This window comes from Oncorhynchus tshawytscha, linkage group LG02 (assembly GCF_018296145.1).
Source record: "Oncorhynchus tshawytscha isolate Ot180627B linkage group LG02, Otsh_v2.0, whole genome shotgun sequence".
In the NCBI taxonomy this organism is placed as follows: domain Eukaryota; kingdom Metazoa; phylum Chordata; class Actinopteri; order Salmoniformes; family Salmonidae; genus Oncorhynchus; species Oncorhynchus tshawytscha.
The window spans coordinates 1467740-1494883 of record NC_056430.1 but is presented as its reverse complement, the minus strand read 5'-3'; the positions used below and the strand labels follow the sequence as shown (position 1 = coordinate 1494883).

At 45.1% G+C, this 27144-nt stretch overlaps 1 pseudogene; it reads right to left on the bottom strand.

Moving 5' to 3' along the window:
- Positions 1–6259: 6259 nt before the first annotated feature.
- LOC121847609 lies at positions 6260–26758 on the bottom strand (annotated as a pseudogene).
- Between the last annotated feature and the right edge of the window lie 386 nt (positions 26759–27144).

Sequence of the window (27144 nt, the reverse complement as noted above, 5' to 3'; positions counted from 1 at the left end):
AAAGAAGAGCACTGTATAGGGAATAGTGTGCAGGGGCCCTGGTAAAAAGTAGTGCACTATGTAGGGAATAAGAAAACATATGGGATATTGGGCCCTTCAGAATTAGTGCACTATGTAGGGAATAGGGAACAATTTGAGAAGTAACCTTTGTGTTTGGCTTGACCAGAGACTTGGCATCATCTCTCTAGTTATATTTGCCCAGTAGTGGAAAAGTAGCCATAGATTTAAGCCATTTTATTGCTGAATCCTCAGTGAATATTAAGTTTATAGACATATGTTTACTTTAGTGAATTTATCAACTTCAATCTGGAGATTTCAACAGATCTGCTCCTTCCAAATAGAAACGGCATCAAAAGTTTTCTCTTCTGCAGAAAACATTTGGTCTGTCCTACTGCTGAGCGATTTGAGCTTTTTGAAGTCAGTTCGGCCCATCTGACCCTCTATACTTCTCTGTTAAGAGGACCTACTGACCCTCTATACTTCTCTGTTAAGAGGGCCTACTGACCCTCTATATTTCTCTGCTAAGAGGGCCTACTGACCCTCTATACTTCTCTGTTAAGAGGACCTACTGACCCTCTATACTTCTCTGCTAAGAGGACCTACTGACCCTCTATACTTCTCTGCTAAGAGGGCCTACTGACCCTCTATACTTCTCTGCTAAGAGGACCTATTGACCCTCTATACTTCTCTGCTAAGAGGGCCTACTGACCCTCTATACTTCTCTGCTAAGAGGACCTACTGACCCTCTATACTTCTCTGTTAAGAGGACCTATTGACCCTCTATACTTCTCTGCTAAGAGGACCTACTGACTCTCTATACTTCTCTGCTAAGAGGACCTACTGACCCTCTATACTTCTCTGCTAAGAGGTCCTACTGACCCTCTATACTTCTCTGCTAAGAGGTCCTACTGACCCTCTATACTTCTCTGTTAAGAGGACCTACTGACCCTCTATACTTCTCTGCTAAGAGGTCCTACTGACCCTCTATACTTCTCTGTTAAGAGGACCTACTGACCCTCTATACTTCTCTGCTAAGAGGACCTATTGACCCTCTATACTTCTCTGCTAAGAGGACCTACTGACCCTCTATACTTCTCTGCTAAGAGGACCTATTGACCCTCTATACTTCTCTGCTAAGAGGGCCTACTGACCCTCTATACTTCTCTGCTAAGAGGACCTACTGACCCTCTATACTTCTCTGTTAAGAGGACCTACTGACCCTCTATACTTCTCTGCTAAGAGGACCTACTGACCCTCTATACTTCTCTGCTAAGAGGTCCTACTGACCCTCTATACTTCTCTGTTAAGAGGACCTACTGACCCTCTATACTTCTCTGCTAAGAGGACCTACTGACCCTCTATACTTCTCTGCTAAGAGGTCCTACTGACCCTCTATACTTCTCTGCTAAGAGGACCTACTGACCCTCTATACTTCTCTGCTAAGAGGACCTACTGACCCTCTATACTTCTCTGCTAAGAGGACCTACTGACCCTCTATACTTCTCTGCTAAGAGGGCCTACTGACCCTCTATACTTCTCTGCTAAGAGGTCCTACTGACCCTCTATACTTCTCTGTTAAGAGGACCTACTGACCCTCTATACTTCTCTGCTAAGAGGTCCTACTGACCCTCTATACTTCTCTGCTAAGAGGACATACTGACCCTCTATACTTCTCTGTTAAGAGGACCTACTGACCCTTTATACTTCTCTGCTAAGAGGTCCTACTGACCCTCTATACTTCTCTGCTAAGAGGACATACTGACCCTCTATACTTCTCTGTTAAGAGGACCTACTGACCCTTTATACTTCTCTGCTAAGAGGGCCTACTGACCCTCTATACTTCACTGTTAAGAGGGCCTACTGACCCTCTATACTTCTCTGTTAAGAGGACCTACTGACCCTCTATACTTCTCTGTTAAGAGGACCTACTGACCCTCTATACTGATATTTCCTTGAGGATCATGTCATGGACTATATAATGGAAAAGAGTATCTTTAATAAGACTTACCCCCCATTTAAAAAAATAAAAAAATAAATAATAATATCTGCACTTTTCCTGAATTTGCTGATATTTTATTGAGCAAAAATGGGCGTCAGGGCGTCAGGTAGCCTGGTGGTTAGAGGGGGGGGGAGGCAGGTAGCCTGGTGGTTAGAGGGGGAGGCAGGTAGCCTGGTGGTTAGAGGGAGAAGGGGGAGGCAGGTAGCCTGGTGGTTAGAGGGGGAGGGGGAGGCAGGTAGCCTGGTGGTTAGAGGGGGAGGGGGAGGCAGGTAGCCTGCCTGGTGGTTAGAGGGGGAGGCAGGTAGCCTGGTGGTTAGAGGGGGAGGCAGGTAGCCTGGTGGTTAGAGGGGAGAGGGGGAGGCAGGTAGCCTGGTGGTTAGAGGGTGGAGGGGGAGGCAGGTAGCCTGGTGGTTAGAGGGGGAGGCAGGTAGCCTGGTGGTTAGAGGGGGGAGCAGGTAGCCTAGTGGTTAGAGGGGAGGCAGGTATCCTAGTGGTTAGAGCGGGGGCAGGTATCCTAGTGGTTAGAGGGGGGCAGGTAGCCTAGTGGTTAGAGGGGGAGGCAGGTAGCCTAGTGGTTGGAGAGGGGAGGCAGGTAGCCTAGTGGTTAGAGGGGGGCAGGTAGGCTAATGGTTAGAGGGGAGGCAGGTAGCCTAGTGGTTAGAGGGGGCAGGTAGCTTAGTGGTTAAATGGGAGAGGCATGTAGCCTAGTGGTTAGAGGGGGAGGCAGGTAGCTTAGTGGTTAGATGGGGGAGGCAGGTAGCTTAGTGGTTAGATGGGGGAGGCAGGTAGCCTAGTGGTTAGAGGGGGAGGCAGGTAGCTTAGTGGTTAGATGGGGGAGGCAGGTAGCTTAGTGGTTAGATGGGGGAGGCAGGTAGCCTAGTGGTTAGAGGGGAGGCAGGTAGCTTAGTGGTTAGATGGGGAGGCAGGTAGCCTAGTGGTTAGAGGGGAGGCAGGTAGCTTAGTGGTTAGATGGGGAGGCAGGTAGCTTAGTGGTTAGATAGGGGAGGCAGGTAGCTTAGTGGTTAGATAGGGGAGGCAGGTAGCTTAGTGGTTAGAGGGGAGGCAGGTAGCTTAGTGGTTAGATGGGGAGGCAGGTAGCCTAGTGGTTAGAGGGGAGGCAGGTAGCTTAGTGGTTAGATGGGGAGGCAGGTAGCCTAGTGGTTAGAGGAGGGGGAGGCAGGTAGCTTAGTGGTTAGAGAGGGAGGCAGGTAGCTTAGTGGTTAGATGGGGGAGGCAGGTAGCCTAGTGGTTAGAGGGGAGGCAGGTAGCTTAGTGGTTAGATGGGGAGGCAGGTAGCCTAGTGGTTAGAGGGGGAGGCAGGTAGCTTAGTGGTTAGATGGGGGAGGCAGGTAGCTTAGTGGTTAGATGGGGAGGCAGGTAGCCTAGTGGTTAGAGGGGAGGCAGGTAGCCTAGTGGTTAGATGGGGGAGGCAGGTAGCCTAGTGGTTAGAGGGGGAGGCAGGTAGCCTACATAACCTCTTATAAGCTAGTCAACCTCTTATAGCCTGGCCTACCTCGTATAGCCTAGCCTACCTCCTACAGCCTAGCCTACCTCTTATAGCCCAGCCAACCTCTTATAGCCTCTTACCCTAGCCTACCTCATCGCCTCGTATAGCCTAGCCTACCACTTATACACCTAGCCTACCTTTTATACCCTATTATACCTCTTATAACCTAGCCTACCTCCTATAGGCTAGCCTACCTCTTATAGCCTCTTATACCCTAGCTTACCACATAACCTCTTATAGCCTAGCCTACCTCTTATAGCCTAGTCTACCTCTTATAGCCGTTTATACCCTAGCATACCTCTTATAACCTCCTATAGCCTAGCCAACCTCTTATAGCCTAGCCAACCTCTTATAGCCTAGCCTACCTGTTATAGCCTAGCCTACCTCCTATAGCCTAGCCTAACTCCTATAGCCTCTTATAGCCTAGCCTACCTCCTTCAGCCTAGCCTACCTCTTATAGCCCAGCCTACCTCCTATAGACTATACCCTATCATTACCCTAGAACAACTCTTATAGCCTCTTATAGCCTAGTCCACCTCTTATAGCCTAGTCTACCTCCTATAGCCTAGCCTACCTCGTATAGCCTCTTATACCCTAGCCTACCACATAACCTCTTATAGCCTAGCCTACCTCTTATAAGCTAGCCAACCTCTTATAGCCTAGCCTACCTCGTATAGCCAAGCCTACTTCCTACAGCCTAGCCTACCTCTTATAGCCTTTTTTCCCTAGCATACCTCTTATAGCCTCTTATAGCCTAGCCTACCTCGTATTGCCCGGCCTACCTCTTATAGCCCAGCCTACCTCCTATAGCCACTTATAGCCTCTTATACCCTAGCCCACCTCATCGCCTCGTATAGCCTAGCCTACCACTTATACACCTAGCCTACCTTTTATACCCTAGCATACCTCTTATAACCTAGCCTAGCTCCTATAACCTAGCCTACCTCTTATAGCCTCTTATAGCCTAGCCTATCTCCTATAGCATAGCCTACCTCTTATAGCCTCTTATAGCCTAGTCTACATGTATATCCTACTCTACCTTTTACAACATCATATAGCCTAAGCAACCTCTTATACCCTAGTCTACCTCCTATAGGCTAGCCTACCTCTTATAGCCTCTTATACCCTAGCCTACCACATAACCTCTTATAGCCTAGCCTACCTCTTATAGCCTAGTCTACCTCGTATAGCCTTTTATACCAGAACATACCTCTTATAGCCTCTTATAGCCTAGCCTATCTCTTATAGCCCAGCCTACCTCCTATAGCCTAGCATACCTCTTATAGCCTCTTATACCCTAGCCTACCTCATCGCCTCTTATAGCCTAGCCTACCACTTATACCCTAGCCTACCTCTTATACCCTAGCATACCTCTTATAGCCTCTTATAGCCTAGCCTACATTTATATCCTAGTCTACCTTTTACAACATCATATAGCCTAAGTAACCTCTTATACCCTAGTCTACCTCTTATACCCTAGCATACCTCTTATAGCCTCTTATAGCCTAGCCTACATTTATATCCTAGTCCACCTTTTAAAACATCATATAGCCTAAGTAACCTCTTATACCCTAGTCTACCTCCTATAGGCTAGCCTACCTCTTATAGCCTCTTATACCCTAGCCCACCACATAACCTCTTATAGCCTAGCCTACCTCTTATAGCCTTTTATACCCTAATATACCTCTTATAGCCTCTTATACCCTAGCCAACCTCCTATAGCCAACCTCTTATAGCCTTGTATACCCTAGCCAACCTCCTATATCCTTGCTTACCTCTTATAGCCTAGCCAACCTCTTCTAGCCTAGCCAACTTCTTCGTCTAGCCAACCTCAGATATCACATTCTTGTTGGAGAATCAGGCTAATCAGTATAAACATAATCATATTATTATACCCTGTTAGAAAAGCATATATCTGATGGTGTTCTGTTATACTGTATATCAGTGGAAATAGTTTGCCTAGTAGGATACAGAAGTTTGTATTGAGCTTCTGATTGTTAGAGAGGGGTGGGGAGCTGTAGATAATTGTGAGTTGTGTGTCTGTATTAGAGGGGGAGAGATCTGAAAGCATGTTTAATATCAAGAAAGGAAATCAACCTGCAGGAGCAATATGGATTGGAAACCATTCTCCTGTTTACTTGGAGTAATGGTGGTGTCTGCCAAGTTGGCTGGCCTAAAGGAACATTATTTACCCAGGTCTTCACTATTTGAATGTGTGGTAAACTATTAAAACCATAGATATTTGCTTTCCTTGCGGTTCATAGTTTGTTATCGTGGAGAAAGTTATCCCTTGCTCTTAATCACTTCTCTATACTGTGTCAATGTAAATGGTTGTGGTTGTTTACAAATTACACTCAGAAAAACAAAATGGGTTTTGTTTGGTTGTCGTTCATGCAGGGTTTAATTTTTTTTTAAAGTATTTTAATTGTATTAAAATATATAAAAACACAGCCACGGTCAAATACAATTTTGGGTTTTTACTGTACAGGTCAGAATCAAAGGTAATAACCACAGGTAATAACCACAGGTAGTAATCACAGGTAATAATCACAGGTAATAACCACAGGTAGTAATCACAGGTAATAACCACAGGTAGTAATTTCATGTAATAACCACAGGTAGTAATCACAGGTAATAATTCCTAATGATCCTTTTAAAAGGACTTTAGAAAAGGATCATACCATCTCTGATTCTACCATTTCAATATCAAAGCTTACAATTTTGAGACACATTAGGTTCACATTACTACAGGCTGCGTATTTCAAAGATACATTTATTGTCAACTTCTACTTAAGAACCAGTTTACATGAAGGTAATTCACAGAATTCAGAAAGCCAAAAGCTTGACTCAACATTTTGAAGAAGTCATAATTCATACATTATGCAGAAGCAGACATTGAATAAAAGGTGTATTTACAAAGGCTTCAGACCATTTAGCTCATGTGTTCAAGTTTATGTTCAAGACCAGTCTAAATGTAAAGGAAATTAAATCAGAAACCACACAGAGAGGAAGCCTGACGTAGCTTGCTAATGGGACACGCTAACGTTTCAGTCCCAATCCACTAGCCTTCTGAAAGACACTGAGAAAGACGTGGGCACTAGTTTTTACAGAAGAAACGTTCAGACAGAAATGGAATGTGTTGTGTAGACGACCAGTCATATCAGATGGTCTTGTCTAGGTCAAGTAGATTAGGGAATTGCGTTGAATCTATTCAGTATGTGTCTGGCTGAAAGCCCTGTAGAAGCTGTCTGTTTTACTACTGTAATGTTATTTAATAACCAGGAAGTCCATTAACATTGGAAAACTTTTCCTAAATCCCCTAGTTATACAGAAATCCTGTTTGGAGTATTCCGGATTCCCTGTTTATTCCCTACTCATTCAAGAAACTAGGATTTCTGGAAAACCTGGGAATTTTGGAAAAGTTATCGAAATCTTCTGTTTAGCGGTACTTTCCGACGGGGAGAGACTTGAGGCAGGTGAAGCTGTCGGGGGACTTGGACAGCAGCACTGGGTTCCCATCCAACCTCACCTCTATCAGGTTGGGTCTGATGTAGTACGTGTTGTTGCCATTACAGAACGTGTCGGAGGTGACATCAGTGATGTTGTTGTTCTGTATGGTAGAGAAAAGAGAGATGAAGAGCAGGATCACTATTACTCTAGGACAGGGATGGGCATCTTTGATGGGGTAATGAATCATGTGGGACCGCAGTGGTTCGAGGGTCTGCATACGCACATCCACACACACATGCAGTCAAGTGATTTATGCAATCAAACTATTTGTGCTGTTAAAGTACTTAAAGGTGCAATATGCAGAAATAGCTCCGCCATTTCCTGGTTGCAAAAATGTCTGTTTATGTGACAAAATCAGTGTAGAGAATTATTGTACCATCTAAACAACTGTGAAATATATTTTCCATAAACAAAAATATTGTATTTTATTCTGTTTCAAGCTGGTGGACAAAACAAAAGTAAAAACTAAACTTGAGGATGGGAAGCATAGAAATACTGCACATAAAACAGATCTACCACTTCTTAAACTTTTTTATTTTATTTCACCTTTATTTAACCAGGTAGGCTAGTTGAGAACAAGTTCTCATTTGCAACTGCGACCTGGCCAAGATAAAGCATAGCAGTGTGAACAGACAACACAGAGTTACAAATGGAGTAAACAATTAACAAGTCAATAACACAGTAGAAAAAAAGGGGAGTCTATATACATTGTGTGCAAAAGGCATGGAGGTAGGCAAATAATTACAATTTTGCAGATTAACACTGGAGTGATAAATGATCAGATGGTCATGTACAGGTAGAGATATTGGTGTGCAAAAGAGCAGAAAAGTCAATAAATAAAAACAGTATGGGGATGAGGGAGATAAAAGTTGGAGATAAAAGTCTCCAACTTCAGCGATTTTTGCAATTCGTTCCAGTCACAGGCAGCAGAGAACTGGAACGAAAGGCGGCCAAATGAGGTGTAGGCTTTAGGGATGATCAGTGAGATACACCTGCTGGAGCGCGTGCTACGGATGGGTGTTGCCATCGTGACCAGTGAACTGAGATAAGGCGGAGCTTTACCTAGCATGGACTTGTAGATGACCGGGAGCCAGTGGGTCTGGCGATGAATATGTAGCGAGGGCCAGCCTCGAGCATACAAGTCGCGGCCAGAGCATACAAGTCGCAGTGGTGGGTGGTATAAGGTGCTTTAGTGACAAAACAGATGGCACTGTGGTAAACTGCATCCAGTTTGCAGAGTAGAGTGTTGGAAGCAATTTTGTAGATGACATCGCCGAAGTCGAGGATCGGTAGGATAGTCAGTTTTACTAGGGTAAGTTTGGCGGCGTGAGTGAAGGAGGCTTTGTTGCGGAATAGAAAGCCGTCTCTTGACTTGCTTTTCGATTGGAGATGTTTGATATGAGTCTGGAAGGAGAGTTTACAGTCTAGCCAGACACCTAGGTACTTATAGATGTCCACATATTCAAGGTCAGAACCATCCAGGGTGGTGATGCTGGTCAGGCGTGCGGGTGCAGGCAGCGAACGGTTGAAAAGCATGCATTTGGTTTTACTAGCGTTTAAGAGCAGTTGGAGGCCACGGAAGGAGTGTTGTATGGCATTGAAGCTCGTTTGGAGGTTAGATAGCACAGTGTCCAAGGACGGGCCGGAAGTATATAGAATGGTGTCGTCTGCGTAGAGGTGGATCAGGGAATCGCCCGCAGCAAGAGCAACATCATTGATATATACAGAGAAAAGAGTCGGCCCGAGAATTGAACCCTGTGGCACCCCCATAGAGACTGCCAGAGGACCGGACAGCATGCCCTCCGATTTGACACACTGAACTCTGTCTGCAAAGTAATTGGTGAACCAGGCAAGGCAGTCATCCGAAAAAACGAGGCTACTGAGTCTGCCGATAAGAATATGGTGATTGACAGAGTCGAAAGCCTTGGCAAGGTCGATGAAGACGGCTGCACAGTACTATCTTTTATCGATGGCGGTTATGATATCGTTTAGTACCTTGAGCGTGGCTGAGGTGCACCCGTGACCGGCTCGGAAACCAGATTGCACAGCGGAGAAGGTACGGTGGGATTCGAGATGTTCAGTGACCTGTTTGTTGACTTGGCTTTCGAAGACCTTAGATAGGCAGGGCAGGATGGATATAGGTCTGTAACAGTTTGGGTCCAGGGTGTCTCCCCCTTTGAAGAGGGGGATGACTGCGGCAGCTTTCCAATCCTTGGGGATCTCAGACGATATGAAAGAGAGGTTGAACAGGCTGGTAATAGGGGTTGCGACAATGGCGGCGGATAGTTTCAGAAATAGAGGGTCCAGATTGTCAAGCCCAGCTGATTTGTACGGGTCCAGGTTTTGCAGCACTTTCAGAACATCTGCTATCTGGATTTGGGTAAAGGAGAACCTGGAGAGGCTTGGGCGAGTAGCTGCGGGGGGGGCGGAGCTGTTGGCCGAGGTTGGAGTAGCCAGGCGGAATGCAGGGCCTGCCGTTGAGAAATGCTTGAAGTTTTTGATAATCATGGATTTATCGGTGGTGACCGTGTAACCTAGCCTCAGTGCAGTGGGCAGCTGGGAGGAGGTGCTCTTGTTCTCCATGGACTTCAGTGTCCTAGAACTTTTTGGAGTTGGAGCTACAGGATGCAAATTTCTGCCTGAAGAAGCTGGCCTTAGCTTTCCTGACTGACTGAGTGTATTGGTTCCTGACTTCCCTGAACAGTTGCATATCGCGGGGACTATTCGATGCTATTGCAGTCCGCCACAGGATGTTTTTGTGCTGGTCGAGGGCAGTCAGGTCTGGAGTGAACCAAGGGCTGTTCTTAGTTCTGCATTTTTTGAACGGAGCATGCTTATCTAAAATGGTGAGGAAGTTACTTTTAAAGAATGACCAGGCATCCTCAACTGACGGGATGAGGTCAATGTCCTTCCAGGATACCCGGGCCAGGTCGATTAGAAAGGCCTGCTCACAGAAGTGTTTTAGGGAGCGTTTGACAGTGATGAGGGGAGGTCGTTTGACTGCGGCCCCGTAGCGGATACAGGCAATGAGGCAGTGATCGCTGAGATCCTGGTTGAAGACAGCGGAGGTGTATTTGGAGGGCCAGTTGGTCAGGATGACGTCTATGAGGGTGCCCTTGTTTACAGATTTAGGGTTGTACCTGGTGGGTTCCTTGATGATTTGTGTGAGATTGAGGGCATCTAGCTTAGATTGTAGGACTGCCGGGGTGTTAAGCATATCCCAGTTAAGGTCACCTAACAGAACAAACTCTGAAGCTAGATGGGGGGGCGATCAATTCACAAATGGTGTCCAGAGCACAGCTGGGAGCTGAGGGGGGTCGGTAGCAGGCGGCAACAGTGAGAGACTTATTTCTGGAGAGAGTAATTTTCTAAATTAGTAGTTCGAACTGTTTGGGTATGGACCTGGAAAGTATGACATTACTTTGCAGGCTATCTCTGCAGTAGACTGCAACTCCTCCCCCTTTGGCAGTTCTATCTTGACGGAAAATGTTATAGTTGGGTATGGAAATCTCAGAATTTTTGGTGGCCTTCCTGAGCCAGGATTCATTCTCATTGCTTTCAATGAGAATGACAGATCTATAAAACACATATCTATGCGAATTTGGTTGAGTCGACCAAAAAGTGACACATTGCAGCTTTAACTCTCTTATTAACTAAATGCATTTTACCAGTAGCCAGTAGCCTCTACTCTCAACAGTAAATTCCGAGTTCTGGGCCATCAGTTGCCCATCTCTGGGTAAGGGTAGTCCCTGCTCTAGGAGTTTTTCTTGATCATGTATGAGCAGGAGAAACTCAGGCCCCAGACATTAGAGCTATCCTAGACAGGAGAAACTCAGGCCCCAGACATTAGAGCTATCCTAGTCAGGAGAAACTCAGGCCCCAAGACAGCACCCGAGAGCAGAGCTATTTGACCAACATAAAGACAGCAGAGCTATTTGACCAACATAAAGACAGCAGAGCTATTTGACCAACATAAAGACAGCAGAGCTATTTGACCAACATAAAGACAGCAGAGCTATTTGACCAACATAAAGACAGCGGAGCTATTTGACCATTTCAATACTTTTTCCTGGTCAGGACAAGCAGTTCAGTTCTTCAGAGCTCAGATTTCTGGGAAACTTTGAAAACGTTTCTGAAACTTCGCTACCCCTGTCAGGATAAACTCAGATTCCATGCATGCCATTTTGAACTCATTCTGTAGTGTCTAGTCTGAGTCTAGTGTGTGGTACTGACCTGTAGGTGAATAATGCGGACGCTCTCAGGGATCACTGGCACGGCCTCCAGCACATTGTCTCCGAGGAAGAGGTTAACCAGCTGCCTCAGTTTCTGCACCAAAAGACAGAGCACAAATCACCAACCTTATTACATTTTACCTTTATTTAACGAGGCAAGTCAGTTAAGAACTAATTCTTATTTTCAATGACGGCCTAGGAACAGTGGGTTAACTGCCTGTTCAAGGGCAGATTGACACAATTGCACCTTGTCAGCTCGGGGATTTGAACTTGCAACCTTCCGGTTACAGCTCCAACGCTCTAACGCTCTAACCACTGGGCCACGCTGCTGCCAGATATATTATATTCTAAATATACGCTGATGATGATCCATCTTGAAATATCCTCTGGCACTTTTAATAGTCAGTATACAAGGATCTCAGTCCTTTTTACAACTCCATCCTTCCAACATGCTAGGGTATGTTAAGAGGGCAGGAAACGCAGCCACCTGACGAGCCACAGTCAAGCACCCAAGGTGGCTTACATTGTAGCTAGCTACACAATCCCGCAACGTCTTGAACTGTCTTACCTGACAAAGATTCCAGTGGGATGGAAACGTTGTTGTTGAGTGTCTTAATACACCACATGGGAGTATAATACACTGAAACATACCTTGAAGGCGTTGGCCTTGACCCCTTTGGTTTTGAGCTGATTGTGGTTGGCGTTGAAGGTTGTGAGCTTGCCGGGCAGCATGGGCAGCTTGACCAGATGGTTCTCAGCCAAATTGAGTTCCTCCAATAAGGTAAGCTTGAGAACGCTCCGTCCTGGATCTCAGAGATCAGGTTTCCCGTCAGGTCGATCCTCTTCAGAGTCACTGGAGATAAAATGGAATAGAACGTAGGACAAAGAACATACACTAATTCTCGAATCAGAATAGAACATAAGTTCAGAGATCAGGTTCCCTGTCAGGTCGATCCTCTTCAGAGTCTCTGGCATAGAATAGATTGGAGAAGAATAGAACTTAATTGTCGATCAGAGGTTGTAAAATTGCGAAAATGCTGTTTTATCTAACACAAGGCACTGCTAAGCTATAGCCCTCATGCTCTGATAGGAATGGTTTATCTGTAAATAAAGTAAGTTATGCAATGTTTTGACTATTTTTCAAACACAGAAATATGGATGATTCAGAACTACCCTTCTGGGAGTTTAAACTTCTGTAAATCTAAAACCGGGATAGAGACCGAGAGAGTTTGCCAGACATTCCGTTTCGCCAGCTTTAAATCCAGATGTGCCTCTACTTATGTCAGTAAAGGGCCAGGCCTCGAGGGGCCCACATAACATCCACAAACACATGCCCAACCAAAGGAAGCATTTAGATGTCTACAGACCCTTCGCAAGGCCAAGAAAATGTCCATCTGTTATCTTTCTTTCATCCCTGAATGAATATTCCTCTGTATATGTTGGACATGTTCAGTAGTATTATATATGTAGGGCATGTTCCAGTAGTTTTACTTCCCAGGTTTCTAGAAATCCTGTATTTCCCAGATATATGATATATAGATAGATATATCCCAGATATATGATATATATAAGATATCTGGCTTCAGGTGAAAATAAGCAAGGAGAGAATCCTCCAACTAGGACATTTGGTGAAATCAGTGAACTTCATATCTATTAACTTCCTGTATGTTTCAACCCCGACTCACCGATTTCTGCAAAGTCTTTATTGGTGATCTTGTTGATCTTGTTATAGCGGGCGTAGAGGTAGGCAGTCTCCTTGGGCAGGGTGGGCACAGCAGTCATCTCAGGAACAACTTCCTCACAGTACACAGAGCCGGTCAGACACACACACAGCAGGCATGTGGGCAGCTCTGGAGACACAGAACACACAGGATGGATGGATGGATGGATGGATGGATGGATGGATGGATGGATGTCATGGATGTCATGGGTGGATGGATGGATGGATGGATGGATGGATGGATGGATGGATGGATGTCATGGGTGGATGGATGGATGGATGGATGGATGGATGTCATGGGTGGATGGATGGATGGATGGATGGATGGATGGATGGATGGATGGATGGATGGATGGATGGATGTCATGGGTGGATGGATGGATGGATGGATGGGATGGATGGATGGATGGATGGATGGATGGATGGATGGATGGATGGATGGATGGATGGATGGATGGATGGATGTCATGGATGTCATGGGTGGATGGATGGATGGATGGATGGATGGATGGATGGATGGATGGATGGATGTCATGGATGTCATGTCATGGTGGATGGATGGATGGATGGATGGATGGATGTCATGGATGTCATGGATGGATGGATGGATGGATGGATGGATGGATGGATGGATGGATGGATGGATGTCATGGATGTCATGGGTGGATGGATGGATGGATAGATGGATGGATGGATGGATGGATGTCATGGATGGATGGATGGATAGATGGATGGATGGATGGATAGATGGATGGATGGATGGATAGATCAGTGAGGATCACCACTTTATTTTAAGAATGTGAAATGTCAAAATAATAGTAGGGAGAATTATTTATTTCATCACATTCCCAGTGTGTCAGAAGTTTACATACACTCAATAAGTATTTGGTAGCATTGCCTTTAAATTGTTTAACATGGAAAAAACGTTTCGGGTAGCATTCCACAAGCTTCCCACAATAAGTTGGGTGAATTTTGACTCATTCCTCCTGACAGAGCTGGTGTAACTGAGTCAGATTTGTAGGCCTCCTTGCTCGCACACACTTTTTCAGTTCTGACCACAAATGTTCTATGTGATTGAGGTCAGGGCTTTGTGATGGCCACTCAAGGACCTTGACTTTGTTGTCCTTAAGATATTTTGCCACAACTTTGGAAGTATGCTTGGGGTCATTGTCTATTTGGAAGACCCATTTGCGACCAAGCTTTAACTTTCTGACTGATGTCTTAAGATGTTGCTTCATTATATCCACATATTTGTCCACCTCATGATGCCATCTATTTTGTGAAGTGCACCAGTCCCTCCTGCAGCAAAGCACCCCAAAAGATGATGCTGCCACCCCCATGCTTCACGGTTGGGATGGTGTTCTTCGGCTTGCAAGCCTCCCCTTTTCCTCCAAACATATCGATGGTCATTATGGCCAAACAGTTCTATTTTGTTTCATCAGACCAGAGGACATTTCTCCAAAAGGTACCATCTTTGTCCCCATGTGCAGTTGCAAACCGTAGTCTGGCGTTTTTATGGTGATTTTGGAGCAGTGGCTTCTTCCTTGCTGAGCGGCCTTTCAGGTTATTTTGATATAGGACTTGTTTTACTGTGGATATAGATACTTTTGTACCTGTTTCCTCCAGCATCTTCCATCCTGCCCTGCCTATCTAAGGTCTTCGAAAGCCAAGTCAACAAACAGGTCACTGAACATCTCGAATCCCACCGTACCTTCTCCGCTGTGCAATCTGGTTTCCGAGCCGGTCACGGGTACACCTCAGCCACGTTCAAGGTACTAAACGATATCATAACCGCCATCGATAAAAGACAGTACTGTGCAGCCGTCTTCATCGACCTTGCCAAGGCTTTCGACTCTGTCAATCACCATATTCTTATCGGCAGACTCAGCAGCCTCGGTTTTTCGGATGACTGCCTTGCCTGGTTCACCAATTACTTTGCAGACAGAGTTCAGTGTGTCAAATCGGAGGGCATGCTGTCCGGTCCTCTGGCAGTCTCTATGGGGGTGCCACAGGGTTCAATCCTCGGGCCGACTCTTTTCTCTGTATATATCAATGATGTTGCTCTTGCTGCGGGCGATTCCCTGATCCACCTCTACGCAGACGACACCATTCTATATACTTCCGGCCCGTCCTTGGACACTGTGCTATCTAACATCCAAACGAGCTTCAATGCCATACAACACTCCTTCCGTGGCCTCCAACTGCTCTTAAACGCTAGTAAAACCAAATGCATGCTTTTCAACCGTTCGCTGCCTGCACCCGCACGCCTGACCAGCATCACCACCCTGGATGGTTCTGACCTTGAATATGTGGACATCTATAAGTACCTAGGTGTCTGGCTAGACTGTAAATTCTCCTTCCAGACTCATATCAAACATCTCCAATCGAAAATCAAGTCAAGAGACGGCTTTCTATTCCGCAACAAAGCCTCCTTCACTCACGCCGCCAAACTTACCCTAGTAAAACTGACTATCCTACCGATCCTCGACTTCGGCGATGTCATCTACAAAATTGCTTCCAACACTCTACTCAGCAAACTGGATGCAGTTTATCACAGTGCCATCCGTTTTGTCACCTCATTTGGCCGCCTTTCGTTCCAGTTCTCTTCTGCCTGTGACTGGAACGAATTGCAAAAATCGCTGAAGTTGGAGACTTTTATCTCCCTCACCAACTTCAAACATCTGCTATCTGAGCAGCTAACCGATCGCTGCAGCTGTACATAGTATATCGGTAAATAGCCCACCCATTTTTACCTACCTCATCCCCATACTGTTTTTATTTATTGACTTTTCTGCTCTTTTGCACACCAATATCTCTACCTGTACATGACCATCTGATCATTTATCACTCCAGTGTTAATCTGCAAAATTGTAATTATTTGCCTACCTCCTCATGCCTTTTGCACACAATGTATATAGACTCCCCTTTTTTTTCTACTGTGTTATTGACTTGTTTATTGTTTACTCCATGTGTAACTCTGTGTTGTCTGTTCACACTGCTTTGCTTTATCTTGGCCAGGTCGCAGTTGCAAATGAGAACTTGTTCTCAACTAGCCTACCTGGTTAAATAAAGGTGTTCTCAACTAGCCTACCTGGTTAAATAAAGGTGAAATAAAATTGTAAAAAATAAAAAAAGGTCCTTTGCTGTAGTTCTGGGATTGATTTGCACTTTTCACACCAAAGTACATTCATCTCTAGGAGACAGAACGCATCTCCTTCCTGAGCGGTATGATGGCTGTGTGGTCCCATGGTGTTTATACTTGCGTACTATTGTTTGTACAGATGAACCTGGTACCTTCAGGCGTTTGGAAATTGCTCCCAAGGATGAACCAGACCTGTGGAAGTCTACCATTTTTTCTGAGGTCTTGACTGATTTCTTTTGATTTTCCCATGATGTCAAGCAAAGAGGCACTGAGTTTGACGGTAGGCCTTGAAATACATCCACAGGTACACCTCCAATTGACTCAAATGATGTCAATTAGCCTATCAGAAGCTTCTAAAGCCATGACATCATTTTCGGGAATTTTCCAAGCTGTTTAAAAGGCACAGTCAACTTAGTGTATGTAAACTTCTGACCCACAATAAGTTAAATAATCTGTCTGTAAACAATTGTTGGAACAATTACTTGTGCCATGCAGATAGCACTTTGAGGCTATTGTAGTTGCAAAGGTTGCTTTCGTTGGTGTGTGTGTGTGTGTGTGTGTGTGCGTGTGCGTTTGTGTGCGTGCATGTGTTCGTGTCTGGTCTTCTCCCAGGCCGACAGGAAACCCACACAAACACAGCAGACAGAAAGACAGACAAGCCAGGCAGACAGATATGCAGACACACAAGCAGACACACAGGCAGACATGGTGCATGACAGCTTCCATTTAGTGCTGTTGTGTGTTCCCTTTGCTATCCCACACAGCTAGGCAGTATATCAGGAAAGAGAGTGAGTCTGGGAGAGGAAGAGGGAAGGAGAAAGAGAGTGAGTCTGGGAGAGGAAGAGGCAGGGAGAGGCATGGATAGACAGGAAGACAAAGACTGAGGCAGGTAGAGAGGGAGAGGCATGGGGAGACGGAGACAAAGACTGAGGCAGGTAGAGAGGAAGAGGCATGGGGAGACAGGGAGACAAAGACTGAGGCAGGTAGAGAGGGAGAGGCATGAGGAGACAAAGACTGAGGCAGGTAGAGAGGGAGAGGCATGGGGAGACAGGGAGACAAAGACAGGGAGAGAGGCAGGGAGAGAGGGAGAGTCAAAGGGAGAGACCAGTATGGATGGAGAGAGAAGAGGAGGAATGAAGAGGCAGAGAGAGACCAGTATGGACAGAGGGAGAAGGGGAGGGAGGAAGAGGCAGCGAGGGATGAAGAGGCAGAGAGAGACCAGTATGGACAGATGAAGGGGAGGGAGGAAGAGGCAGGGAGGGAGGAACAAGAAAGCTAAAGTAGCTATCTTACCTGAGGCTGGGGCATCGTCTGGTTCATCAGCAGGCAGGAAGACCATGCTGGAGTCATAGTCCTCTCCCAGCCACAACACTGCTGCCTCTCTCTAGTGGAGGATAGAGTCACACTGTTAGGATTAACACTGTAGAGTAACATTTAGGATTAATACTGTAGAGTAACATTTAGGATTAATACTGTAGAGTAACATTTAGGATTAACACTGTAGAGTAACATTTAGGATTAATACTGTAGAGTAACATTTAGGATTAATACTGTAGAGTCACACTGTTAGGATTAACACTGTAGAGTAACATTTAGGATTAATACTGTAGAGTAACATTTAGGATTAATACTGTAGAGTAACATTTAGGATTAACACTGTAGAGTAACATTTAGGATTAATACTGTAGAGTAACATTTAGGATTAATACTGTAGAGTCACACTGTTAGGATTAACACTGTAGAGTAACATTTAGGATTAACACTGTAGAGTCACACTGTTAGGATTAACACTGTAGAGTAACATTTAGCTGTAGAGTCACACTGTTAGGATTAACACTGTAGAGTAACATTTAGGATTAATACTGTAGAGTAACATTTAGGATTAATACTGTAGAGTAACATTTAGGATTAATACTGTAGAGTAACATTTAGGATTAATACTGTAGAGTCACACTGTTAGGATTAACACTGGAGTCAGTTAGGATTAACACACTTTAGTTAGGATTAACACTGTAGAGTAACATTTAGGATTAACACTGTAGAGTAACATTTAGGATTAATACTGTAGAGTAACATTTAGGATTAACACTTTAGGATTAATACTGTAGAGTAACATTTAGGATTAACACTGTAGAGTAACATTTAGGATTAATACTGTAGAGTAACATTTAGGATTAACACTGTAGAGTCAACTGTTAGGATTAACACTGTAGAGTCACACTGTTAGGATTAACACTGTAGAGTAGGATTAACACTGTAGAGTAACATTTAGGATTAACACTGTAGAGTCACACTGTTAGGATTAACACTGTAGAGTCACACTGTTAGGATTAACACTGTAGAGTAACATTTAGGATTAACACTGTAGAGTAACATTTAGGATTAACACTGTAGAGTACACTGTTAGGATTAACACTGTAGAGTCACACTTTAGGATTAACACTGTAGAGTAACATTTAGGATTAATACTGTAGAGTAACATTTAGGATTAACACTGTAGAGTAACATTTAGGATTAACACTGTAGAGTCACACTGTTAGGATTAACACTGTAGAGTAACATTTAGGATTAATACTGTAGAGTCACACTTTAGGATTAACACTGTAGAGTCACACTGTAGGATTAACACTGTAGAGTCACACTTTAGGATTAACACTGTAGAGTAACATTTAGGATTAATACTGTAGAGTCACACTGTTAGGATTAACACTGTAGAGTCACACTGTTAGGATTAACACTGTAGAGTAACATTTAGGATTAACACTGTAGAGTAACATTTAGGATTAATACTGTAGAGTCACACTGTTAGGATTAACACTGTAGAGTAACATTTAGGATTAATACTGTAGAGTAACATTTAGGATTAATACTGTAGAGTCACACTGTTAGGATTAACACTGTAGAGTCACACTGTTAGGATTAACACTGTAGAGTAACATTTAGGATTAATACTGTAGAGTAACATTTAGGATTAATACTGTAGAGTAACATTTAGGATTAATACTGTAGAGTAACATTTAGGATTAATACTGTAGAGTAACATTTAGGATTAATACTGTAGAGTAACATTTAGGATTAATACTGTAGAGTAACATTTAGGATTAATACTGTAGAGTCACACTGTTAGGATTAACACTGTACATTTAGGATTAATACTGTAGAGTAACATTTAGACTGATTAATACTGTAGAGTCACACTGTTAGGATGAACAGGTGTAGAGTAACATTCATTAGGATTAATACAGAGTAACATTTAGGAACTGCAGACCCGTCAAACTCAACTCTGGACCTCAAAGACAGTTCAACTGTTTTTTTTTTCATTGTTTTCAATCAGGGACTGATTTAGACTTGTGACACCAGGTGTATGAAATTCATTATCAGACAGAACAGAAAACCAGCAGGGTCCACACTTGGTAGGGAAATAGTTCAATCCCCTGCTGCAGACCATGCTGGAGTCACAGTCCCTCCCCAGCCACAGGGCTTCTACCTCTCTCTGGGTGGGAACAGACCTGCTACCTGCAGACCTACTCTCTCTGGGTGGGAACAGACCTGCTACCTCTCTCTGGGTGGGAACAGACCTGCTACCTCTCTCTGGGTGGGAACAGACCTGCTACCTCTCTCTGGGTGGGAACAGACCTGCTACCTCTCTCTGGGTGGGAACAGACCTGCTACCTCTCTCTGGGTGGGAACAGACCTGCTACCTCTCTCTGGGTGGGAACAGACCTGCTACCTCTCTCTGGATGGGAACAGAACTGCTAACAGACCTCTACTCTCTCTGGATGGGAACAGAACTGCTACAACAGACCTGCTACCTCTCTCTGGATGGGAACAGAACTGCTACCTCTCTCTGGATGGGAACAGACCCACACACTTATGAAAACTAGACTCCAAAGAGTCAATGTGGAGGCTATATACAGGGGGTTCTGGTACAGGGTCAATGTAGAGGCAACCTTCTCCACTACAGCCTTGTCGATGAGAATGGGGGCTTGTCGATGAGAATGGGCTTGCTCAGTCCTCCTCTTTCTGAAGTCCACAATCCCAGATATCCTAATCCCTCCTTATTTCGGACATCTTTCAACCGGGATTTCTGTAAAACCTGGGAATTTTCGGGATGTTACTGTAATTTTGACATACGGTATACCTGTGCACGCAACCTCTCAGTTCAGTTGGTCATATGGTGGAAGAAACTGTAACACCAAGTACTTTATATTGGCTTCCCTGAAGAACTGACTGTTTCTGTCATAGTTTGTTGTTGTATTTTGGAGAGCACAGATGTACTGTGATCTTCCAGCTTCTCTAGCCATCTGGCAGAAACATCAACTTTGAGGTTTTGTTAGCATTGTTTGACTTTGGTGTCTTTCAGGAGTATACACTCTTCACTTCTTTTAGTAAAACTAACTAAAAGCTGTTTAGATTCTTATTCCAGAAGTCTCTATTATTCCATTGCTGGGCATTTCAGTTGCAGCATAACAGCAGTCCAGAATATCTTACCCATACAGTTGCTTGTGAAAGTATTCACCCCCCTTGGCATTTTTTCTATTTTGATGCCCTACAACCTGGAATTAAAATTGAGGGGGCTTACTTTGGCACTTTGAAGATGCAAAATATTTTTTCTTATGAAACAAACAAGAAATAAGATAAAAACAACAGAAAACTTGAGCGTGCAAAACTATTCCCCCCCCTTTTTGAAGAAAATTACAGCTGCAAGTCTCTTGGGATATGTCTCCATCAGCTTGGCACATCTAGCCAGTGGGATTTTTAGCCATTCTTCAAGGCAAAACTGCTCTTTCAAGTTCAAAATCAAATCAAATCAAATTTTATTTGTCACATACACATGGTTAGCAGATGTTAATGCGAGTGTAGCGAAATGCTTGGATGGGTTCCGCTGGTGTACAGCAATCTTTAAGTCATACCACAGATTCTCAATTGGATTTAGGTCTGGGCTTTGACAAGGCCATTCCAAGACGTTTAAATGTTTTCCCTTTAAACCACTTATAACCCAACCCTGATCTGTACTTCTCCACAACTTTGTCCCTGACCTGTTTGGAGAGCTCCTTGGTCTTCATGGGGCCGTTTGCTTGATGGTGCCCCTGGCTTTGCGGTGTTGCCGACTCTGGGGCCTTTCAGGACAGGTGGAAAAATACTGAGCTCATGTGACAGATCATGTGACACTTAGATTGTACACAGGTGGACTTTATTTAACTAATTATGTAACTTCTGAAGGTAATTGGTTGTACCAGATCTTATTCAGGGGCTTCATAGCAAAGGGTGTGATAATATATGCACGCACCATTTTTCCGTTTTTCATTTTAAATTTGTATGTTATTTTTTAAATTTCACTTCACCAATTTGGACTATTTTGTGTATGTCCATTACATGAATTCCAAATAAAAATCCATTTGAATGACAGGTTGTAATGCAACAAAATAGGAAAAATGCCAAGGGAGATGAATACTTTTGCAAGGCACTGTAGCTGTTAACCCTGAACTATTTAGCCACTGGAAGCCTAACCCAGCAGAGCAGAGGAGTCATGACTTGTTTCTGTCCAGGTGTTCACTTGCCTGTTCTGGTAAAATAACTACTCCCCCAGTTCTCCAGTACCTGAGCCATGACCTCCTGGCATCTGGACCAGGGGAGCTGTTTGGATGGGAGTTTTCCAGACAGGAACCTGAGCCATGACCTCCTGGCATCTGGACCAGGGGTGCTGTTTGGAGTTCTCCAGACAGAAACCTCAGTTATGTGCCATTTTAATGTTACCTAAACATTGTAGGAATGTTAACTGTGTTCTGGGTGAGCCCTGATCTTTGGCCCCTTCTTTGGCTTCAGAACCAGGGATGAGCCTTGGAATTTAAGCATACCTAACGTCCATGGAACATTCAAGCCCTGAGCTTTTTTGGCCCCTTGGCAGAAGGAGGAGGGCCCCCTTGGCAGGAGGAAGAGGGCCCCTTGGGGGGAGGAGGAGGAGGGCCCCTTGGCGGGAAGAGGAGGAGGGCCCCTTGGCGGGAAGAGGAGGAGGGCCCCTGGGCGGGAGGAGGGCCCCTTGGCGGGAGGAGGAGGATGGCCCCTTGGCGGGAGGAGGAGGAGGGCCCCTTGGCAGGAGGAGGAAGAAGGCCCCTTGGCAGGAGGAGGAAGAGGGCTCCTTGGCAGGAGGAGGGCCCCATGGCAACTGTTTGGATGGGAGTTCCAGACTGGAATCTCAGTTCTGCTCCATGGGGACTCCATTAGATCGTTGCCTAACATTGTAGAAACATTCACTGTTTTCTTGGCTGCCAGACCAGGGCTGCTGTGAGTTCCTAGACTGCTTCTGCTCCATTGGGACTCCATTGTTTACCTACAGTACCTTACTCCAACATAACCTAACATTATAGGAACGTTAACTGTTTGCTGGGTGAGAATTGAGCGCTGACCTCTTAGCAAGGGGAAAAGCAGGGCCCCTTGGCTTCAGAGACAGGACTGCTGTTTGGATAGGGGTTCACTGCTTCATACCTCAACTCAGTTGGAGACTCCCGCAGCAACCAAACTACATTTGGACTCCATTGGAATGTTACCCAAAGTTATAGGAATGTTAACTGTTTGCTGAGTGAGCCCTGAATCCTGGCCCCTTGGCAGCTAAACCAGGCATGTTGTTTGGAAAGGAGCTCAGCAGACTGGAACCAGCCTGATTGTCATGAGCCCTTGAGGCAGAACTCAGCGCTTTCCGCTAGATGGGTCAGCTGCTAAGTAAAATTGGCTATATTGTAAAAATTCATGAAAACTAAAATGTGCTTTTTGGTCTTAATTTAAAGGAACAATTCACCCCTTTTGAGTATAGTTTTAGTGCATTTCTGAATTATGTTATATTGATTCCCGGGGTCATTTCATGTTTATCTGAGATATTCTCCGTTCAAGCAAGCAGAAATACAGCCAGTAAAATGAGTATAATGAGTTTGCATCATATGGGTGAATCTTTGCTTTAAGGTTAGGGTTAGGCATAAGGGCTCGCAGTGTTAGGGTTAGGTTTAAAATAAAATTGTATGACTTCATGAGTCAAATCAATAAATGCCAAACTGCGTTCTGTTCAGCTGGAGCTTTGGAATGTTACCTAATATTCAAGGACATTCAAGGAGCCTGAACTGTTTTCTGGGTGATCTCTGACCTCTGGCCCCTTAGCAGAAGGAGTTGGGCCCCTTGGAAGCTGAAGCAGGGCTTATCCAACCTGGAACCTCCATTCTACTAGAGCAGTGGAACCTCCATTCTACTAGGGCAGTGGAACCTCCATTCTACTGCGGCAGTGGAACCTCCATTCTACTAGGGCAGTGGAACTTCCATTCTACTGGGGCAGTGGAACCTCCATTCTACTAGGGCAGTGGAACCTCCATTCTACTAGGGCAGTAGAACCTCCATTCTACTAGGGCAGTGGAACCTCCATTCTACTAGGGCAGCGGAACCTCCATTCTACTAGGGCAGTGGAACCTCCATTCTACTAGGGCAGTGGAACCTCCATTCTACTAGGGCAGTAGAACCTCCATTCTACTAGGGCAGTGGAACCTCCATTCTACTAGGGCAGCGGAACCTCCATCCTACGGGTGCAGTGGAATCTCCATTCTACTGGGGCAGTAGAACCTCCATTCTACTGGGGCAGTGGAACCTCCATTCTACTAGGGCAGTGGAACCTCCATTCTACTAGGGCAGTGGAACCTCCATTCTACTAGGGCAGTGGAGACTCCATTCTACTAGGGCAGTGGAACCTCCATTCTACTAGGGCAGTGGAACCTCCATTCTACTAGGGCAGTGGATCCTCCATTCTACTAGGGCAGTGGAACCTCCATCCTACTAGGGCAGTGGAGACTCCATTCTACTGGGGCAGTGGAACCTCCATTCTACTAGGGCAGTGGAACCTCCATTCTACTAGGGCAGTGGAGACTCCATTCTACTAGGGCAGTGGATCCTCCATTCTACTAGGGCAGTGGAACCTCCATTCTACTGGGGCAGTGGAACCTCCATTCTACTAGGGCAGTGGAACCTCCATTCTACTAGGGCAGTGGAATCTCCATTCTACTAGGGCAGTGGAACCTCCTTTCTACTAGGGCAGTGGAACCTCCATTCTACTAGGGCAGTGGTACCTCCATTCTACTGGGGCAGTAGAACCTCCATTCTACTGGGGCAGTGGAACCTCCATTCTACTGGGGCAGTGGAACCTCCATTGTACTGGGGCAGTGGAACCTCCATTCTTCTAGGGCAGTGGAACCTCCATTCTACTAGGGCAGTGGATCCTCTATTCTACTAGGGCAGTGGATCCTCCATTCTACTAGGGCAGTGGAACCTCCATTCTACTGGGGCAGTGGAACCTCCATTCTACTAGGGCAGTGGAACCTCCATTCTACTGGGGCAGTGGAACCTCCATTCTACTAGGGCAGTGGAACCTCCATTCTACTAGGGCAGTGGAACCTCCATTCTACTAGGGCAGTGGAACCTCCATTCTACTAGGGCAGTGGAACCTCCATTCTACTAGGGCAGTGGTACCTCCATTCTACTGGGGCAGTAGAACCTCCATTCTACTGGGGCAGTGGAACCTCCATTCTACTGGGGCAGTGGAACCTCCATTGTACTGGGGCAGTGGAACCTCCATTCTTCTAGGGCAGTGGAACCTCCATTCTACTAGGGCAGTGGATCCTCTATTCTACTAGGGCAGTGGATCCTCCATTCTACTAGGGCAGTGGAACCTCCATTCTACTGGGGCAGTGGAACCTCCATTCTACTAGGGCAGTGGAACCTCCATTCTACTGGGGCAGTGGAACCTCCATTCTACTAGGGCAGTGGAACCTCCATTCTACTAGGGCAGTGGAACCTCCATTCTACTAGGGCAGTGGATCCTCCATTCTACTAGGGCAGTGGAACCTCCATCCTAATAGGGCAGTGGAGACTCCATTCTGCTGGGGCAGTGGAACCTCCATTCTACTAGGGCAGTGGAACCTCCATTCTACTAGGGCAGTGGAGACTCCATTCTACTAGGGCAGTGGATCCTCCATTCTACTAGGGCAGTGGAACCTCCATTCTACTGGGGCAGTGGAACCTCCATTCTACTGGGGCAGTGGAACCTCCATTCTACTGGGGCAGTGGAACCTCCATTCTTCTAGGGCAGTGGAACCTCCATTCTACTAGGGCAGTGGATCCTCCATTCTACTAGGGCAGTGGATCCTCCATTCTACTAGGGCAGTGGAACCTCCATTCTACTGGGGCAGTGGAACCTCCATTCTACTAGGGCAGTGGAACCTCCATTCTACTAGGGCAGTGGAACCTCCATTCTACTAGGGCAGTGGAGACTCCATTCTACTGGGGCAGTGGAACCTCCATTCTACTAGGGCAGTGGAACCTCCATTCTTCTAGGGCAGTGGAACCTCCATTCTTCTAGGGCAGTGGAACCTCCATTCTACTAGGGCAGTGGATCCTCCATTCTACTAGGGCAGTGGAACCTCCATCCTACTAGGGCAGTGGAACCTCCATTCTACTAGGGCAGTGGAACCTCCATTCTACTAGGGCAGTGGAACCTCCATTCTACTAGGGCAGTGGAACCCTACTGTGCTGACTAATCACAACCACTATGAGTCTGGACTGAGTCTGGAGCTCTGGACAGACAGCCCAGCCAACCGCTTTCAAATCATTCCCTAATGGCACAGATTTCACCCGGCAGGAATTAGACTAGGGGATAGAGAAATTAGACTCGGACTGTCATCCAAATCGGACTGTTACAGTGAAGTGGGACTGAGGCCAATGGCTATGGTTTGATTTGCTACTGACATAATAATATAGACCAGTTGTTATTGCTGAGGCATTGTTAAATAATGCATGAATAAGACAACGTTTGCATACAACTAAAAAAATAGAATGTTCAAAGGAAAGTAGATTATTTGTTTTCAAAGTATAAAACAAGCAACTGGTTATGTAATGATTTGCCTCTAATTACATGGTATATATATATATATATATATACACACACACAGTACCAGTCATTCCAGGGTTTTTCTTTATTTTTACTATTTTCTACATTGTAGAATAACAGTGAAGACATCCAAACTATGAAATAATACATATGGAATCATGTAGTAACCAAAAAAGTGTTTAAACAAATCAAAATATGTTTTATGTTGAAGATTCTTCAAAGTAGCCACCCTTTGCATTAATGACAGCTTTGCTCACTCTTGGCATTATTTTCATAACTGGAAAAGAAGACTGATATAAAAAAAAATACATCTTACCTTAGACCTCCTTGCTTCCAGATAAACTTCTCTATCGAACAATACATCCTGTTGTTTCAGTCGGAGCGTTGAATCCTGGTTAAAGTGTTTCCCAGTCAAGGAGATCACCCACGGTGACAGTATAACGGAGAAGAGTAACATTCTCACAGTTCCCATCGTGTCTGTGCTGTGGTGTGCTACCTAGCTGGAAGCTGTGGTAAAGTGTGAGGAGGCAGTGCAAGCTATGGGCTAGTAGTAGTAGTAGTAGTAAGTTGTTTTCTCAGTGGCAGGCTGTGTGTAAAATGTGATTGGTCAAATCAGTATTTAAAGCCTGCACACGGAGATTCTTGAAGCACGGGAGAGTTTATGGAACAGACTTTAACCCCTTGGTTGCAAGTTTAGACAGAGGGAAACACCTCCTCTCCACTCAGCTGCTGCTGCTAGTCACTATGTCACTATGGTTATTGTGAGTAACCTAATTTATGTTCCTTTAACTCCGCCTTCTAGTGAGTTTATACAAACTGTTATCTCCTACCATTCTGATGGATTGGAGACTGTCAGAAAACATGGTTGTAACGTTAATCATTTGGTTGTTTTTCCATTGTTTACCTCAAGGCAGATGCCACTGGGGCAGAGTGGCCCACACTCATTGAATATGGCGCGTTTAAATGTTAGAACAATCACAATGTTAGAGCATTTCTCGTGAATGTATTTTATTTATCTAGACCTTATTTTACCAGGTAAGTTGACTGAAAACACATTCTCATTTACAGCAACGACCTGGGGAATAGTTAAAGGGGAGAGGAGGGGGATGAATGAT